This window comes from Bos indicus, chromosome 25, assembly GCF_029378745.1.
Source record: "Bos indicus isolate NIAB-ARS_2022 breed Sahiwal x Tharparkar chromosome 25, NIAB-ARS_B.indTharparkar_mat_pri_1.0, whole genome shotgun sequence".
NCBI lineage: Eukaryota > Metazoa > Chordata > Mammalia > Artiodactyla > Bovidae > Bos > Bos indicus.
In genome coordinates this window covers 12,746,241-12,764,581 of record NC_091784.1, presented here as the reverse complement: position 1 = coordinate 12,764,581, position 18,341 = coordinate 12,746,241, and the positions used below count along the sequence as shown (strand labels likewise).

Here is an 18,341-nt window from a genome sequence, read left to right as displayed (position 1 = left end):
AATAGTGCTGCTGCTATAAACATCCTTTTTTTTTTTTTCTTTTTCACGCCACATGTGGGATCTTAGTTTCCTGACCAGCAATTGAACCCATGCCCCGTGCATTGGAAGCACAGAGTCTTAACCACTGGGCCAGCAGGGAAGTCTTGCTGTAAACATTCTGGTATACATCTTTTGGAATAGTTCATATGTTATAATTACAGCAAGGCAATCCATGATATAAGCATACCATAGTTTATTTATACATTCAGCTGATAGTGGTCATTTAGATCAGCAGTTCCCATAGGAGTCTGCACACTGGAATTACCTGAGAGCTTCGAAACATAGTGACAGCTATGTCCTACCTCCAGCGATTGTGATATACTTGATATGGGATGTAGACAATTTTCAAAACATCTCTGGGTGATTTTAATATGCAGACATGCTTGGGAACCACTGAATTAAGCTGTTTCCGATTTTTTGACTATTACCAACAACACTGCAATAACTATTCTTTGCAGGTCCTGCTGTGCCCACAGCCATGGGCTCCTTTAGAATCTCCACCTGGGGTTGATTTGCATTCTTGTACACAGAAATAAACAACACTGTAAAGCAATTTTTCTCCAATTAAAAAATAAAATTTTAATATAAACTTATTTATCTTAATTGGAGGCTAATTACTTTACAATATTGTATTGGTTTTGCCATACATTGACATGAATCCGCCACGGGTGTACACATGTTCCCCATTCTGAACCCCCCTCCCACCACCCTCCCCATACCATCCCTCTGGGTCATCCCAGTGCAGCAGCCCCGAGCATCCCGTCTCATGCATCAAACCTGGACTGACGATTCATTTCACATATGATAATATACATATTTCAATGCCATTCTCCCAAATCATCCCACCCTCACCCTCTCCCACAGAGTCCAAAAGACTGTTCTATAAATCTGTGTCTCTTTTGCTGTCTCGCAAACAATACAGGGTTATCGTTATTTTAAAAAAACAACACAAGAAAAAAAAAAAGAAGAATCTCCACTTGGGAGAGAAACTGCCAGTTCAAAGAGTATGAACATCTTTCAGTTTCCAAGACGTTTCCAAACTGCTCTTCAAAATATTTCTACCAACAAGACCACATCTTCTTCATTTCTAGATCCCCAGAGATTTTCACAAATCCTAGCACACAGGAGGCACTCAGAAAATTTCTACCAAATGACTAGAACCAGGCAAAAAAATTCAAGAGGATAATCTGGACCACAGCCTTTCTTCCGGAAGGTGAATATTTAACCACCTTGGCTAGAGCTGAGTGTTTCTCAAGTTCAACAGCTCAGTAAATACACCTGGAAGCCTTCTAAAGACTTCTTTTTATTTATATATTCAACAAATATTTCTTAGCACTTATGTGACAGGCACTGTGCTGGAAATGAAGGAGACAGGGGATTCACAGTGTCCAAAGGAAATAATTGATGTATACAGATCATTCCAGTGCAAAGAAGAAAGGGGTTGTCCCAAAGACTGGGTGGGGTAAGAGAAGCAGCCAAAACTCTGAGAGGTCCTGGCTTTGCCACTGTCCAGCTGTCACCTTGACCACATTACATAGCTTTTCTAAGCCTTGGCTTCCTAAATCTATAGATGAGAGTAATGATGTCATCCTCATGGAATTTTTTTTTCACCCAAGGCAAAACATTTTAACAGGTTGCCATATACTCATAGGATTGTGACTAGGATTGTAAAGCACAGACCCAGTACCTACTGGCACTCATTTATCATATAAAACATAAAGTGCTTTAGGGATTCTAGGGACTTCCCTGGTGGTCCAGTGGTTAAGACTCCATGCTCCCAGTGCAGGTGTTATGGGTTTCATACCTGGTCAGGGAACTAAGATCCCACATGCTGCAGGGCATAGCCAAAAAAGAAATTAAGAGCTTTACAGATTCAATTTGAGGACACAGTGGGGGGAAAAGGAGAGGGTGGGACAAATTGAGACGGCAGCATTAACTTATATACACTATTTTGTGTAAAATAGGGGCTTCCCCAGAGGCTCAGCAGTAATGAACTCACCTGCAATGCAAGAGCTGCAGGAGATGGGGGTTCAATCCCTGGGTTGGGAAGATCCCCTGGAGGAGGGCATAGCAACCTGCTCCAGCATTCTTTCTTGAACAATCCCATGGACAGAGGAGCCTGGTGGGCTACAGTCCATAGGGTCACAAAGAGTCGGACACAACTCAAGCCACTTAGCACACACACACTTGTAAAATAGATAGCTAGTGGGAAGCTCGGAGAGGGCAATGGCACCCCATTCCAGTACTCTTGCCTGGAAAATCCCATGGATGAAGGAGCCTGGTAGGCTGAAGTCCATGGGGTCGCTGAGAGTCGGATACGGCTGAGCAACTTAACTTTCACTTTTCACTTTTACGCATTGGAGAAGGAAATGGCAGCCCACTCCAGTGTTCTTGCTTGGAGAATCCCAGGGACAGGGGAGCCTGGTGGGCTGCCATCTATGGGGTTGCACAGAGTCGGACATGACTGAAGTGACAGCAGTAGCAGTGGGAAGCTGCTATATAAAACAAAGAGATCAGCTCAGTGCTCTGTGATGACCTACAGTGGTGGGATGGGTGGAGGGTGGTGAGAGGGAGGCTCAAGAGGGATATATGTATACTAACAGCAGTACTCTTGCTTGGAAAATCCCATGGACAGAGGAGCCTGGTGGGCTGCAGTCCATGGGGTCACAAAGAGTCGGACACAACTGAGTGACTTCACTTTCACTTTTCACTGTCCTGCATTGGAGAAGGAAATGGCAACCCACTCCGATGTTCTTGCCTGGAGAATCCCAGGGACAGGGGAGCCTGGTGAGCTGCCGTCTATGGGGTTGCACAGAGTCGGACATGACTGAAGCGACTTAGCAGCAGCAGCAGAGACTCGAAATGGGGGAAGCTCTTTCAACACTGAAGACACAGGAAGGAGGTAGCATTGGAGCCTGGCTTTGAAGGCTAGTGGTGGTATTTGGACATGGTAGAGCTGGGAGGTAGAAGTCCCTGAGGTGAGTAAAATCATAGATGCAGGAAAGCAACATGTTCTTCAAAGGATTCTTGAGAATTCAGTTTTGATCAGTGGTGCCCAAGTAGGGACTAACTTTGCCCTCCAGGGGACGTGTGGCAATGTTGGCCCTAGTGGTAAAGAACCTGTTTGCCAATACAGGAGACATAAGAGACATAGGTTCCATCCCTGGGTCAGGAAGATTCCCTGGAGGAGGGCATGGCAACCCACACCAGTATTCTTGCCTGGAGAATCCCATGGACAGAGGAGCCTGGAGGCCTATAGTCCATAGAGTCACAAAGAGTTGGACATGACTGAAGTGACTTAGCATGTATGCATGGAGACAATTTTGATTGGAACAACTTGGAAAATGCTAATGGCATCCAGCAGAGAGAGCCCACAGATGCTGCTAAATGTCCTTCAGTAGACAAGAAGCCCCTCCAACAGAGGATTATCCAGCTCAAGATGGTAATGGTGCCAAGTCAGACCTCAGTTTCAATGGAGCATTTGGTAAGAAAATTTTCCCCATCCTTCAGTTCCTGAGATAAGCACTCACACTTACTACAAGGTTTTCCAGAAATACCATTTCCTCCTCATCATTCATTTCAAGCATCATCTTGCTCAGTTGTTCTGTCGTGTCTGACTCTTTGCGACTCCATGAACTGTAGCCCACCAGGCTCTTCTGTCTAGAGGATTCCCCAGATGTGAATACTGGAGTGGGTTGTCATTTCCTCCTCCAGGGGATCTTCCTGACCCAGGGATCAAACCTGCATCTCCTGCATTTGTAAGTGGATTTTTTACCGCTGAGCCATCAGGAAAGTCTTCAAGCATAATATCATTACCATTTATTGATCACTTACTAGGCACTAGATGAGCTTCCCCAGTGGCTCAGCAGTAAAGAATCTGCCTGCAATGCAGGAGATTCAGGAGATGCCATTTCAGTCCCTGGGTCAGGAAGATCCTGTGGAGGAGGGCATGGTAACCCACTCCAACATTCTTGCCTGGAGAATCCCATGGACAGAGAAGCCCGGTAGGCTAGAGTCCTTAGGGTCACAAAGAGTCAGACACGACTGAAGCAACTTCCCACGCAGGCATGCACTAGATGACATGCTGAACTCTTTACATGCCTCATCTCATTTTACCCTCAGAACAACCCTCAGAGGCGGGTGGCATTTTAGAGACAAGAAAACTAAGACTCAACAAGACTCAGGCCACACAGCTGCCAAGCTGTGGCAGAGAAAGTAAATCTGGTCCACCCTACACTGCCCCTGCCTGCAAAAGCATTCACTCCCACTCCCCTGCCAGACTTCCCTGGTGGTGCAGTGGCTCAGACTCTGCACACCCAATGCAGGGGGCCCAGCTTTGACCCCTGGCCAGGAAACTAGATCCTACTGCAACGGAGACCTGCCGTAGCCAAATGAATTAATTAAATATTTTGAAATTTTTATTTAAAAGCAGCAGTCACCCCCTCAATGACAACGACAGTCAGTTCCATTCATTTTTTATCTCGATAATTTAGGGTTTGTTCATCTGATTCCAAGTCAGTTGGGAGAATTTTCTTACTATCATATTTCCAACTCTTCCTTGAACATAGGAGGTGCTCAATAAAAGAGAGACAGAAAAGAGAGTAATGTCTGCCAGGGGCTGGGGTGAGCAGGAATGGCAGTGACTGCTAATCAATATGGAGTTTCTTTCTGAGTTGACGAAAATGGCCTGTGAATTTTCACAGTTTTGTGACTGTACCAAAAAAATGAACTGTATAACTTTAAAATGTGAAATTGTATGCTACGTAAATTATATCTTAAATACATATAAGCACACAGACATATGTCAACAGACTTCAAACACGGTTGCAGTTTAAGCACATCATCTCTTAAATTTCCTAGGGGCTGAACTTTCAAGACAAAAACAATAATTTGTTGTCATTGCTGGATCAAACCTTTCCTGAAGGCACATATATACATAATATACATGAATGAACGTATAAATGAATGGATCAGTCTAAGCATCTACTACAAGAAACTGTCATGATCAATAACCATTAATTCCCATGATCACTAAGTATAGTTGCTCACTTGCATAGAATTCTAATAGATATATTTTCTCAGTTGAGGCTTTTGACAACCCCAAAGCATTAAAATAGGGCAGAAATGACTATTCATGTTTATTCCAGGGGGAAAATCTCAGAGAGATTTAAGAAACTTTTCTGAGGTTACACAGCTAGGAATGTCCTCCATTTTCTGTTTCGTTCTTGAATTCTGGTCATCTGTTCTTCTGTACTTCACACAAGCTTGGCAATCTGGTGAATTTTTTTCCATCTCAGGCCAGATTGTGTGTCTATAAAATATTACCCTTGACCAAACCACAATATCAGACTTCAAACAGAGGTGTAGTATAAACATATCTGTCATAAATTGCCCAGAAGTTGAGCTCTCACAACGAAAATAATAATTTTGTTACACTGGCATGGCTGGATCAAACCTTTCCTGAAGGCTAGAATACTGTGAGACATTTTAGTTATACAGCTGACCAATTCTATTACTTAAGTCAGATTGAATTTCTGTTGAATAGACACGCAGAAAACCCCAAGGTCTTGACAGATACACCATCACCCCTTTGGTTCATGTCATATCTATGATGCACCATAGAATTAATCACCTTTGAATCATTTTTATTTGTTCAGGCAACAGATACTTGCAGCTACCTGCCAGAGTCCAAGGTCTTGGGCTTGTGGTCATGAAACAATCTTGCTTACTTCAAGATCAGCTCTGACTATATCTTGGCTCAAAATTCTTTTCAAACACAGCATCTTGGGCTAGATCTGGAAGTGGACTGATTCGTAACATAGCCAGGGCAGGTCTGGGAACTGGCCCAACTTCAGCAGAAATTTGTTCAAATAAAACTGTGATTTGTCAGTGTTATTAGTCTGCAAGCAGTAGCCCTTTGAAGATTCCTTGTTTGCAGGGAGCTTTTCATTTAGTTAATTATAAGGCTGTCACTTGAAGGGTTCCAGAAGCCCCCTTGGTGAAGACTAGAGGGAAGGGATTACATGAGTGCTTTTCTCTCTGCTACAACACCCAAAACATGTGAAAAAGCTTGTTTTAATACCTTCTGCCTGAGGTGAGTACTATCTGTGCTGTGCTGTGCTTAGTCGCTCAGTCATGTCCGACTCTTGGCAACTGCATGGACTGTAGCCTGCTAGGCTCCTCTGTCCATGGGATTCTCCAGGCAAGAATACTGGAGTGGGTTGATACGTCCTCCTGCAGGGTTCTTTACAACCCAGGGATCGAACCCAGGTCTCCCTCATTGCAGGCGGATTCTTTATCAACTGAGCCACCAGGGAAGCCCAAGTATTATCTGACGCTGGCATCAATTTTCTCAGGCTGCCTTTCACAAGGCGACACCAAAGTCTCTACCCCCATGATACCTTGTGACACCATAGACTGGGAAGCCGGAAAGGGAAGGTTTAAATGCCACCCAACCATTTCCTGGCCCTGTAACCTTGGGACACTTATATAACCTCTTTGTGCCTCGGTAGCCCCCATCTGGAAAATGGGAGAAATAAGAGTAGCTACCTCCTAGGGTTATTATGAAAATTAAATGACATCAGCATGTAAAGGAGAAGGCAATGGCACCCTACTCCAGTACTGTTGCCCGGAAAATCCCATGGATGGAGGACCCTGGTAGGCTGCAGTCCATGGGGTCACTAAGAGTCAGACACAACTGAGCGACTTCACTTTCACTTTCCACTTTCATGCATTGGAGAAGGAAATGGCAACCCGCTCCAGTGTTCTTGCTTGGAGAATCCCAGGGACGGGGAAGCCTGGTAGGCTGCAGTCCATGGGGTCGCACAGAGTCGTACACGACTGAAGTGACTTAGCAGCAGCAGCAGCAGCATGTAAAACATTAAGTTAGGCACCTGGCAGACAATAAAAGTTCAATAAATGCTACCTCTTATCATTGTTACTGTGTTACTATCAATTATCCCCCCCACTGAACAATCTCTTCCTCCTTTGGATCCCCACCACCCATCTTGTCTCCCTCACGTCCTTATCACATGTGCTCTGATATGGTTATTTATGCCCTTGTCAACAGCTCTCCTGATACACTATGAGGCCCTGAAGGCCAAGGCCATGCTGCATGTATTTTTGACACTATTTCCCATTCCCAGTCAGGCTGCAGGAAAGATCCAGGCTGCTGCCTTGCTTCTGTCTGCTTCCCCCCCGCCATCCTGGGTCCTGCAGAGATGTCCCTCGCATCCCTCACCTTTCCCACTCTTCTTGCTCATCACATGCACACACGTTCATGCTCATCTCACAACATGCTTTCAGCCAACGATTAAAAACAAGTGGTATTTATGTAAATGTATGGCTGAGTCCCTTCACTGCTCATCTGAAACTATCACAACATTGTTAACCCGCTATAACCTCAGTACAAAATGATTTGGGTGTTAAAAAATATAATAAAAAACTTAGAAAAAAGTGTGTTTGGTAGGTATGAAATTTCAAGTATGGAAGGAGAAAAAGTCCTGGTTATCAGTTATACAATATCATGCCTACAATTCACTTAGAATGTGTTGAGAGGGTAGATCTCACATTCTGTGTTTTTTTAACCACAGTTTTTAAAAGAGCAATGAAATACTGATATGTGCTACAGTATGGATGAGCCTTGAAAACACTCTAAGCTTAAGTAGCCAGCCAGACCACGGGACTTCCCTGGAAGTCCAGTGGTTTTACCGCCAAGGGCATGAGTTCAATCCCCGGTTGGGGAAGGAAGTAAGACTCCACAAGTCATGTAGCATGGCCAAATAAATAAATAAGTAAAACCAGACCCGAAAGGCCACATATCATGTGATTCTTTAATATGCTGCTGCTGCTGCTAAGTCGCTTCAGTCATGTCCGACTCTGTGCGACCCCATAGACGGCAGCCCACCAGGCTCCACCGTCCCTGGGATTCTCCAGGCAAGAACACTGGAGTGGGCTGCCATTTCCTTCTCCAATGCGTGAAAGTTAAAAGTGAAAGGGAAGTCGCTCAGTCGCAACCCCATGGATTGCAGCCCACCAGGCTCCTCCATCCATGGGATTTTCCAGGCAAGAGTACTGGAGTGGGGTGCCATTGCCATAGGCAAATCCATGGAGTAGAAAGTAAATCAGTAATTTCCAGGGCTGAAGGGATAACTGCTCATGGCTATGAGTTTCTTTGGGGATGGCGAAAATGTCCTAATATAAGACAGTGATGATGGATACACATTTCATGAATATACCAAAGCAAATGAACTGTACACTTTCAAATGGGTAATTTTATTGGCATGTAAATTATGTTTCAATAAAGCTGATTTAAAACAAAAACAAACAGCACTGAAAGGACCCAATACCTCTGCAGTGACCTAAATGGGAAGGAAATCCAAAAACAAGGGGATATATGTATTCACAGCTGATGGACTTTGCTATACACTAGAAACTAACACAACATTGTAAAGCAACTATATTTGATTTTTTTTTTTTAAGTTCCCAGAGCCAGGCTAACCCTTCTTGGGGAACCTCTGTCTGCAAGGAACAGAAATGATGGTGGGGAACTGAAGCAGAAACAGACATGATTGGATGGACCCCGAGCAGCAGCTTACACAGGATGGAATGGCTGAGAACTCGAACTGGAAGTAGGGTTGGGATCAGATGACAGGAGCCAAGCTCCCTCCTTGTCTCCCCGAGCGCCCTGTGGAAAGAATATGCTGGACTGTAAGAATGGGCAGAGGCCAGGCCTGGGGAGAACTCTGATTGGCCCAACGTGGTCACATGACCATCAACAGTCTGTCCCACCAAGACGCAGCCAATGAAGGGAACAAAATTCTCCAAACGGAAATTGAGGTACTTTAAAGAAGAAGGCTGGAGAAGGTAATGGCACCCCACTCCAGTACTCTTGCCTGGAAAATCCCATGGATGGAGGAGCCTGGTAGGCTGCAGTCCATGGGGTCACTAAGAGTCAGACATGACTGAGCGACTTCACTTTCACTTTTCACTTTCATGCATTGGAGAAGGAAATGGCAACCCACTCCAGTGTTCTTGCCTGGAGAATCCCAGGGACGGGGGAGCCTGGTGGGCTACCGTCTATGGGGTCGCACAGAGTCGGACACGACTGAAGCGACTTAGCAGCAGCAGCAGCAAAGAAGAAGGCTGGGCTTCCTGGGTGGCACTAGTGGTAAAGAACCCACCTGCCAATGCAGGAGGCATAAAAGACGTGGCTTCCATCCCTGGATTAGGAAGATCCCCTGGAGGAGGGCATGGCAACCCACTCCAGTGTTCCTGCTTGGAGAATCCCATGGACAGAGGAGACTGGCAGGCTACAGTCCATGGGGTTACAAAGAATCAGACATGACTGAAGCGACTGAGCACGCATGCACACATGCAAGGAAGGAGGTTAAAGGCTAGCTGTCTTAGCTCAGGTTGCCATTGCAAAATAGCATAGGCTGAGTGACTATACCAATAGGCATTTACTTCTTACAGTTCTGGAGGCTAAGAAGTCCAAGGTCAAGGTCAAAGTGCCAGGTGATTCGGTTCACCATGAAGGCTTCCTGGCTTGCAGGTGGCCACCTTCCTGCTGTGACCTCACATGGCAGTGCGAGCTCTGATGTCTGTTCTTCTTATAAGGGCATTAATGCCATCGTGGGGGCTCCACCCTCATGAACCCCTCTAAACCTAATCACCTTCCAAGGTCTCCATTCCCTAAAACCATCTTATTAGGGGTTTGGCTTTCAACATAGGAATTCTGGGAGGACAAAAACATTTAGTCCATAACAGAAGTGAATGTGGTAAGTGTCATTCTCACAACTGTGGGTCTGAAAAGTAACGGTGAGGAAGGTCAAAAAGCCCGAAACTAATGACCCCAGGCTCTGCAGTTTTGTATCCTGCAGATACAAAACTTTGCAGACTCTGGTTCCCACTGTCCTTGAGCAGATCCTTGAGCCTCTCTTGGCCTCAGCTGACCCCTCCTGCCTCCTAGGGCTGTTGTCTTGAGAACCCAAGGTCACATGCATAAAGTGACAACAGGATAGCGCTGGCACATGATGGCTGGGACATGTGGGGTGTTTCCTGCTTGTCTGGTAGGGAGCCTGGCCAGGGCAGGCAAGGGGGGCCAGGTGTCAGTCCTCAGGAGGCAAGTCTGGCCATGGCCAGAGGCCTCCATGCTGGGAGCACGGATGTCAATGTTGCCATGGCAACCACTGATCCCATTTTAATTACTCTTACTGGCCTGAAGTGGAGGCCCTGGGTTCTCAGTCTCAGCCAGCCTGGACGATACAACTCCCCAGCAGAGAAAGGCCAGCTCTGGCAGGGATGTGTGATCACACCTGACAGCCACTCGACTCACAGGGCTTGGCTGAAACCTGACTTGGTGAGTTCACTTGCTGTTCCCCAGGGGAACAGTTCTAGTGCAATGGTCTGATTTACCGGATGCTCTGGTTTTATTAGCATTTTAGAATGCGAGGATATCACCTTTCTTCCCCTTCTTTCTCCTTCTTCCTCCTCCCTCATGAAAACACCTTATTAGGCCTTTTGGGCTCCATTACCTCTTCAATTTTTTTTTTAATATTTATTTACTTATTTTATTTGGCTGCATCAGATATCATTGCATCATGAAAGATCTTTATTTGCAGCAGGCAAAGTCTTACTTGCCACATGTGGGATATAATTCCCTGACCAGGGATTGAACCTGGGTCCCCTACATTGGGAGCACAGAGTCTTAGCCACTGGACCACCAGGGAACTCCCATCTCAGTTTTATTTCTGGCCACTCCACTGGCTCCACACACAGTTAATTTCATCATATCTCTGGACTTTTGTCCCTGCTGTCCCTTCTTCTCTGAGGCCAAACTAGCTTATCCCCACTCCCACAACCAAGGCCTCCTCATCTATTAAAACTTAGCTCAAGAGTCACCTCCTCCAAGAAGTCCTCCCAACCACCTCCCATCCCTAATTATATGCTCCATTCCTGGACTTCTTTGTATAATGCCATTTATGAACATCCATTTGATATCAATTTATCTATGTCCATGCCTGACTCACCCATGACACCATCACCTCATTTTTGCCATTGAACCTCCAGCTCCGAGGGTGACACATAGCAACAACTCAGCTAAGCAAAGAATGAATCTTGGGAGCTGACTACAGACATATCACAAAGGCAAAGGGACATACTGCCAGCAGGAAAAGTCATACATTATAAGGGGTTGGTTGGAGGAAAATGGCATGAACCCCATGCATGGTATCAAGGTCCCCACTCAGCTCCTCCTCCATGGCAGTTCAAGGGCTCTCATATTTCCTCCCTCATGGTCAACCACTTCCCACCTCCAGGCCTCTGCATGTGCTGTTTCCTCTCCCTGGATTGGCCTCCCCTCAAAATGCCCTCCAGGCTCTCCCTGCCTTATTAAACTCCTATATGCAAACAGGAGTTATGTATAACTACAGCATCTTCTCTTCTTCCAGGAAGCCTTCCCTGATTCCCTTCTCCCATTTCTTTGACCTTGCCTATTCCCAGCTTAAAGCCTCTGTCACACTACATAACAGTTACGTGTGGAAGTTCTGTCATTCCCTTTGGATAGTGTGATCTCTAAAGAGCAAAACCTGACTTCTATTCATCAGGGTATTTCCAGGACCTGGTCAGTGCCTAGCACACAGCCGTCTAATTACCCAATGCTCCATCTTATCCTCCACAGGCTAACCTCCAAGGGCCTCGAACAAATCAGCTCACCTCTGCACGTCTTAGTTTGCATGTCCACAAAACGCTGGTGACAGGTTGTTGTGAAAGTGAAATGTGCATCCGGCATGACGTACGTGCTCAACACAAGTTACGTACCGTGACCCTCCAGGGGGGCAACACTTTAACAACTGTTAAAGGTAAGATGTTGATGAATTCCTGTTATTATGACAAAAGTCTGGCTAGAGGAGGAAGTATGAGATCAAGAGGCTGTTTATTCAGTAAATGGTTAAAGCCTCGCCACTATCAGATACAGAAAAGAAAATCTGCTGAGAGTGAAAGGAGAGTGAGAATCTCCCATCACGGATTGACAGCTCACATTCTATTCCCCTCGCCCCACTCCAAAATTCACAATAACTGCTTTTAGAGCTCAGTTCAGCTCATTTTTATTCAATTTTTGAGTGATGAGCCAAACACGTGGCTCAGAAGTCAAAGCAGCATAAAAGCGTTCACATGCTACAAATGCTGGAGAGGGTGTGGAGAAAAGGGAACCCTCCCACACTGCTGGGAATGTAAACTGGTACAGCCATATGGAAAAGAGCATGGAGGTTCCTCAGAAAACGCAAAAGAACTACCATATGACCCAGCAACCCAGCTTCTGGGTATATATCCAATTGTTTGTTGTTGTTCAGTTGCTAAGTCTTGTTGGACTCTGCAACACCATGGATTGTAGCATGCCAGGCTCCTCTGCAGTTGGCTCAGATTCATGTCCAGGGAGTTGGTATGCTATCTGACCATCTCATCCTCTGCTGTCCCCTTCTCATTTTGCCTTCAATCTTTCCAAGCATCAGGTCTTTTCCGAAGAGTTGGCTCTTCGCATCAGGTGGCCAAAGTATTGGAGCTTCAGCTTCAGTATCAGTTCTTCCAATGAATATTCAGGGTTGATTTCCTTTAGGATTGACTGGTTGGATTTCCTTGCAGTCCAAGGGACTCTCAAGTGTCTTCTCCAGCACCACAATGAGAAAGTATCAATTCTTCAGCGCTCAGCCTTCTTTATGGCCATGCTCTCACACCTGTACAGGACCACTGGAAAAACCATAGCTTTGACTAGAAGCTATGGACTTTTGTCAGACCGTCTCTTTTTAATACTCAGTCTAGGTTAGTCATAGCTTTTCTTCCAAGGAGCAAGGGTTTTTTAATTTCATGGCTGAAGTCACTATCTGCAGTGATTTTTGAGCCCAAGAAAATAAAATATGTCACTGTTTCCACTTTTTATATCCAGAGAAAACTCTAATTCAAAAAGATACATACATCCCAATGTTCATTGCAGCACTACTTGCAATAGTCAGGATATGGAAGCCACTTCTATCCACAAATGAATGGAAAAAGAAGATGCAGTACATATGTACAATGGAATATTACTCAGCTATAAAAGCAATGAAATAATGCCATTTGCAGCAACATTGGTGGAGGTCATGTTAAAATGAGATTATCATGTTAAGTGAAGTAAATCAGGGCTTCCCTTGTAGCTCAGCTGGTAAAAGAATCCACCTGCAATGCAGGAGACCAGGCTTTGATCCCTGGGTCAGGAAGATCCCCTGGAGAAGGGAAAGGCTACCAACTCCAGTATTCTGGCCTGGAGAATTCCATAGACTGTACAGTCCATGGGGTCACAAAGAGTCGGACACGACTGAGCGACTTGCACTTTCACTTGCACTTTTCACAGCTGCTTTACAATGTCGTGTTATTTTCTGTTGCACAGCAAAGTGAATCCACTTATACATAGATCCCCTCTGTTTTGGATTCCCTTCTCCTTTAGCAGAGACATGGATGGACCTAGAGACTGTCACGCAGATTGAAGTAAGTCAAAAAGAGAAACACATCTATGTGGAATCTAAGAGAATGGTGCAGATGAACCTATTTGCAAAGCAGAAACAGAGACACATGTGTAGAGAAAAAAATATAGGAACACCCAGAGAGGAAATGGGGGGTGGGATGAATTGGGAGATTGGAATTTACATTCATACACTAATATGCATAAAATAGATAACTAATGAGCACCTCATCTATAGCACAGGGAACTCTACTCAATGCTCTGTAGTGACCTAAACAAATTTTTTAAAGGCACACAGGGAGACCACACCTGTCCCCAGACATCTTGCCCCACACATACACACGATCAATGTATAGCCTCTTGGGGTATCTTTTCTTCATCCTTCCAGTGTGTCCTTAATCAAACACATGTAAATCCAAATGCATACTCCGATCCACCTCTCTTTCTGACACTGTCCCGCACTTGGTTTTCGCCATTCAACATGTCACTCTGGGGACCTTCTCTATCAGGATATGGCATGTGCCATTGTTGGGGGTGGAGAGCGGGCCTTCACAGCTTACATCCCCACCCCCATCAATGGAGCCACATATCCCTCTGGTCTAAAGTGACCTTCCAGAAATGAATTCCAAGTGTGATTTTCTTCTGTTTAAACCCCTTCCACAATTTCCACCACTCTAAAGAAAAACACCAAAACTTCACCTTCTCCCCTACTCTTGCTCCCTGGGCCCAGGCCCCCTGAGACCTTGCCTGACCTGCCTGCTGATCTGTCCACATCCTTCTCCACTTCCTCTCCCACTTTTTCTCTGCTCTGGCCATGCAGATCTCCTGTCCATCCCTCCAAAGACCCAGCCACGAACCCCTTGCCCAAGGCTTTCCCAGAACCATGCAGCTCCCTCTGCTGATCATGTTCCACCTGCTCCCCTCCTTCAGCTGCTGTCTCTTACTTGTCCTCTGGGTCTCTGCTCTAGCAAGGAGGAATGGGAAAGTGTTCCCTGACCCCTGACACCATGCACCCCCTCGATTGCATTCCTCACTCCACGTGGTATAAAGATACTTTTATCAGCGCCCCCACGTCTCGATGATTAGTGCCCAGGCTCCCCAAGCAGACACACAGCTACAGGGAAGAAGAAACTTGTTCCCCTTGCTCATCACTGAATCCCCAGTGCCTGTAAGCCCTTGGCACTGGTTTGCAGTAGACATGTTTATGGAAGGAAGGGAGGAGAGTGGTGAGAAAGAGAAAAGGGCAGGGAGGGAGGGAAAGGGGCAAGAGGGAAAGAGAGGAAGCAAGGGTGAGGAGGGCTTGAGAGGAAGGGGAAGAAACAGAGAGGAGGGGAGGCGAAGCTGGAGGGAGGAGGCGCGGGGAGGGGCTGGGTATGAAATGGATTTATTAAGCAAACTTCCTGTATCTGGCCCTACACTAGACACTGGGACGGAGGGAAAGGGAATGATAAATAGAAAAAAAAAAAAAAAAACGCCCTGTTTGCAGTCTAGCTGGAGACGATTCATTTACACAAGAAAATGCAACTAGAGTTCAAGACTACAGAAGATCAGGGCCCAGTGCTAAACAAGCACACCCAGCAAACACACTCATGAAGACTGTGACGCCTGTTTTGACCTATTTATAAAGCATTTCTTCAAAGATTTCATAAACATGTGGTCCCAAGTGCTATATAATTAGAAATCCTAATTCCTATTTCTAAACCTTTGCACTTCACCGTTTCTCTTTAAATGTAAACTATCTTTCTGGGGTTGTTTTTTAATCAAAAAAGCATCTTCATTCGAAATAAAGACCATCATTTTCTGCCCCAAATTTGTATTTAGAGTGTTTAAACTGTTGGTTTAAGGGTGAGTGTCCAGGGCTTGGGCTTTCCTGGTGTCTCAGATGGTAAAGAATCCACCTGCAATGCGGGAGACGTGGGTTCGACCCCTGGTTTAGGAAGATCCCCTGGAGGAGGGCATGCCAACCCACTCCAGTTTTCTTGCCTGGAGAATTCCCATGGACAGAGGAGTCTGGTGGGGTACAGTCCATGGGGTCACAAAGAGTCAGACACGACTGAGCGACTAAGCTCAGCACAGTTCAGGGCAGCATGAAGCAAAGAGCTAGGCAGCAGCTGGGGGTCTGGGGTCTCCTGGGCTGTGAACCAATTTTCTGGGTCATCCTGAGCAATCGATGCCCCGCCCCCCGTGCTTCCAAGGGTTTTGGTTTCCTCTTCCACACAAGGAGCTGAATGAACTGATGAATAAAGGATGTCCCAGCCCTAACAGTGATTATCTCCCTCTGCTCTGGTTATTCCACCCCAAAAGAGAAGACCTCTTAATAAGAGTATGAGCTGAGCCCCCTTTATTTTTTAAAAAATACTTATTTATTTATTTGGTTGAGCAAGTCTTAGTTGCTGTGTGCGGGATCTTTTTTCGTTTGTGGCATGCAGGATCCTTAGTTGCAGCGTATGAGATCTAGTTCCCTGACCAGGGATTGAATCCAGGTGCCCTGCATTGGGAGTGCGGAGTCTTAGCCACTGGACCACCAGGGAAGTCCTTTTCTTCACTAGCTGCCCTGAGAATTTCCTCCTCCAAAGAAAAGACGAGTGAGGACATCATTTCAGTTGAGGTTTCTAGAGTGTTTACAGAATCACAGCCTTCCCTCTGCTGGTGTGGACACCCCAGGGGCTACACCCAGTAAATGTCCTCTGAATTAGTGAAATGAATGAATAAATGAACAAACTGACTTAACGAATCTTGCCCAGAAAAGCCAACAAGCTTACCAGCCCCCTGCACAGAGTGGGACTGGGCCCAGTTCCTCAGGGCTTGCACTGCACTGCTTTCTCTGGGAACCAGGTTCTTTATTAATCCAATAAAATATTTATGGAGCATCTGTTATGAACCCAGCACTGAAAAATCTAACATTGAACAGACAAGTCTAAATAATCTTTTAGAACATAAATCAGATCACATTGCTCTCCAACATAAAATCCTTCAGTAGCCTCCTAATGCAATAAGTATAAGATTAAGAACTGCCCCCCACCTCTGCTGCCATGGCCTTTAAGGCCATGGTCAAGTCTTTCTCTATGACATTATCTATTGTCACTGTGCTCTTTGTCCCCTAGGCCCAGCTGCACCAGCTGAGATCAGCTGAACCACAGCCAACCCTCAGTCCCAGCTATCATGTGAGAAAGTAACTGTTGATGTAAGGTCCTGAGATGTTTTTGGAGGGGAGAGAGTTATTTGTTACACAGCTTTATTGCAGTAATAGCTGACTGAAACAGAGTGCTGTCGTTTACTAGAAGCCGAATCTTAGGAAAGTCACTTAACCTCTTTGAACCTTAATATGCTTTAAATTTTTTGAAGATATATATGTCTCTTCTCCATTTACCTCCAGTGACAGTGGGATGACAAATAAAAAAGGCTTTGGAAACTGCCAAAACCTGTTGCAAATATAAGATAGACTATTCAGCAACAGTCTTGCCCACCCAGACCCAGAGGAAGGTCCGTGCTGTCCTGACCATGAAGCATGCCTCAGCAGGCCAGTACCAGCCGCCTTATGAAGACATACGGTGTCTAGCACATACACACTCTGAACCAAGGCCCATAGTCCCAGCCTGACAAAGATTAGGGCTTCAGAGAGACATTTCCACAGGGCAGCAATCAAAAGACATTTTTGCTTCTAAAACTACCTGTGGGAAATTATCATGAATACACACAAGGTTGGCAGCACAAAGCTGCCCATTATAACTTTGTTCATGATGGAAAATGAGAAACAAGCTAAATGTTCAACAACAAGGAACTGGGTACATCCACACGATGGAATATAATACAACCATTCAAAATAATGTCAGCTGGGGAATTTTTTTGCAAGCAACGCTTGTTGGAAAACTAGAAAATTCATGGAGTTGATTCAGGAGCCAATTTGAGCAAAACAACAAAGCAAATAGGCAGAATTTTGGTTCCTCTATTTACGCTTCAATTAAAGAAGCTCTATTTTGATTCATACTATGGATTGAATGTTTATGGCCCCACCTAAATGTATATGTTGAAGCCCTAACCCTCAACATGATAATAATAGGGGATGAGGCTTCGGGGGTGATTAAGATTAGATGAAGTGATGGGGCTGAAGAACTCATGATGGGTTAGTGCCCCTATGAGAACACAGCAAGCAGGTGACTATCTGCAAACCAGGAAGCAAGCTCTCTCAGGAACCAAATTGACTGACATCTTGATTTTGGACTTCCCAGGCTCCAGAACTATAAGAAATAAGTCTCTGTTATTTAAGCCACTCAGTCTATGGTTTTCATTATAGCAGCCCAAGCAGATTAAGACAATCTGTCTAATAAATTTCATTTCCAAAGACAGTGCTTGCAGAAACGGTCCAGGAGCTGCTTAAACAAGTTTGAAAACCATCACTAGAGGAGAATGTCAAGGTGCCTCTGCTGAGTTGTGAAAGGGAAATGGCCAGTTACAAAATAGCTTGTATAGCATTATTTTAGTTTGTAATAAGGAGAGAGAGAGAAAAAAAAAAACAGATAAGATAAATATGCCCCAATATGTTAGCAGTGTTTATCACTAGGAGGTAAGATTAAAAGTCTCTTGCTTTGATGAATGCTTTTCTACTTTTTTCAACTCTCTCCTTTTTATTTTTAATCTTTTGGCTGCACCCACATGGCATGTGGGATCTTAGTTCCCTGTTCAAGAATCAAACCTGCACCCTCTGCATTGGCAGCATGGAGCCTTAACCACTGGACCACCAGTTAAAAGTTTCTTTTGATTGCTTTTTGGCTTCCCTGGTGGTTCAGATGGAAAAGAATCTGCCTGC

The 18,341-nt window shown here is 45.2% G+C and overlaps 1 protein-coding gene and 1 non-coding gene across 3 annotated transcripts in view; both read right to left on the bottom strand.

The window, feature by feature from the left end:
* Positions 1 to 18,341, bottom strand: part of SHISA9 (shisa family member 9) — a 355,476-nt gene that overhangs the window by 281,693 nt on the left and 55,442 nt on the right. The window lies entirely within an intron of this gene.
* TRNAG-CCC (transfer RNA glycine (anticodon CCC)) lies at positions 10,697 to 10,769 on the bottom strand. Its single transcript has one exon. It is a non-coding gene; the product is annotated as a tRNA-Gly (tRNA).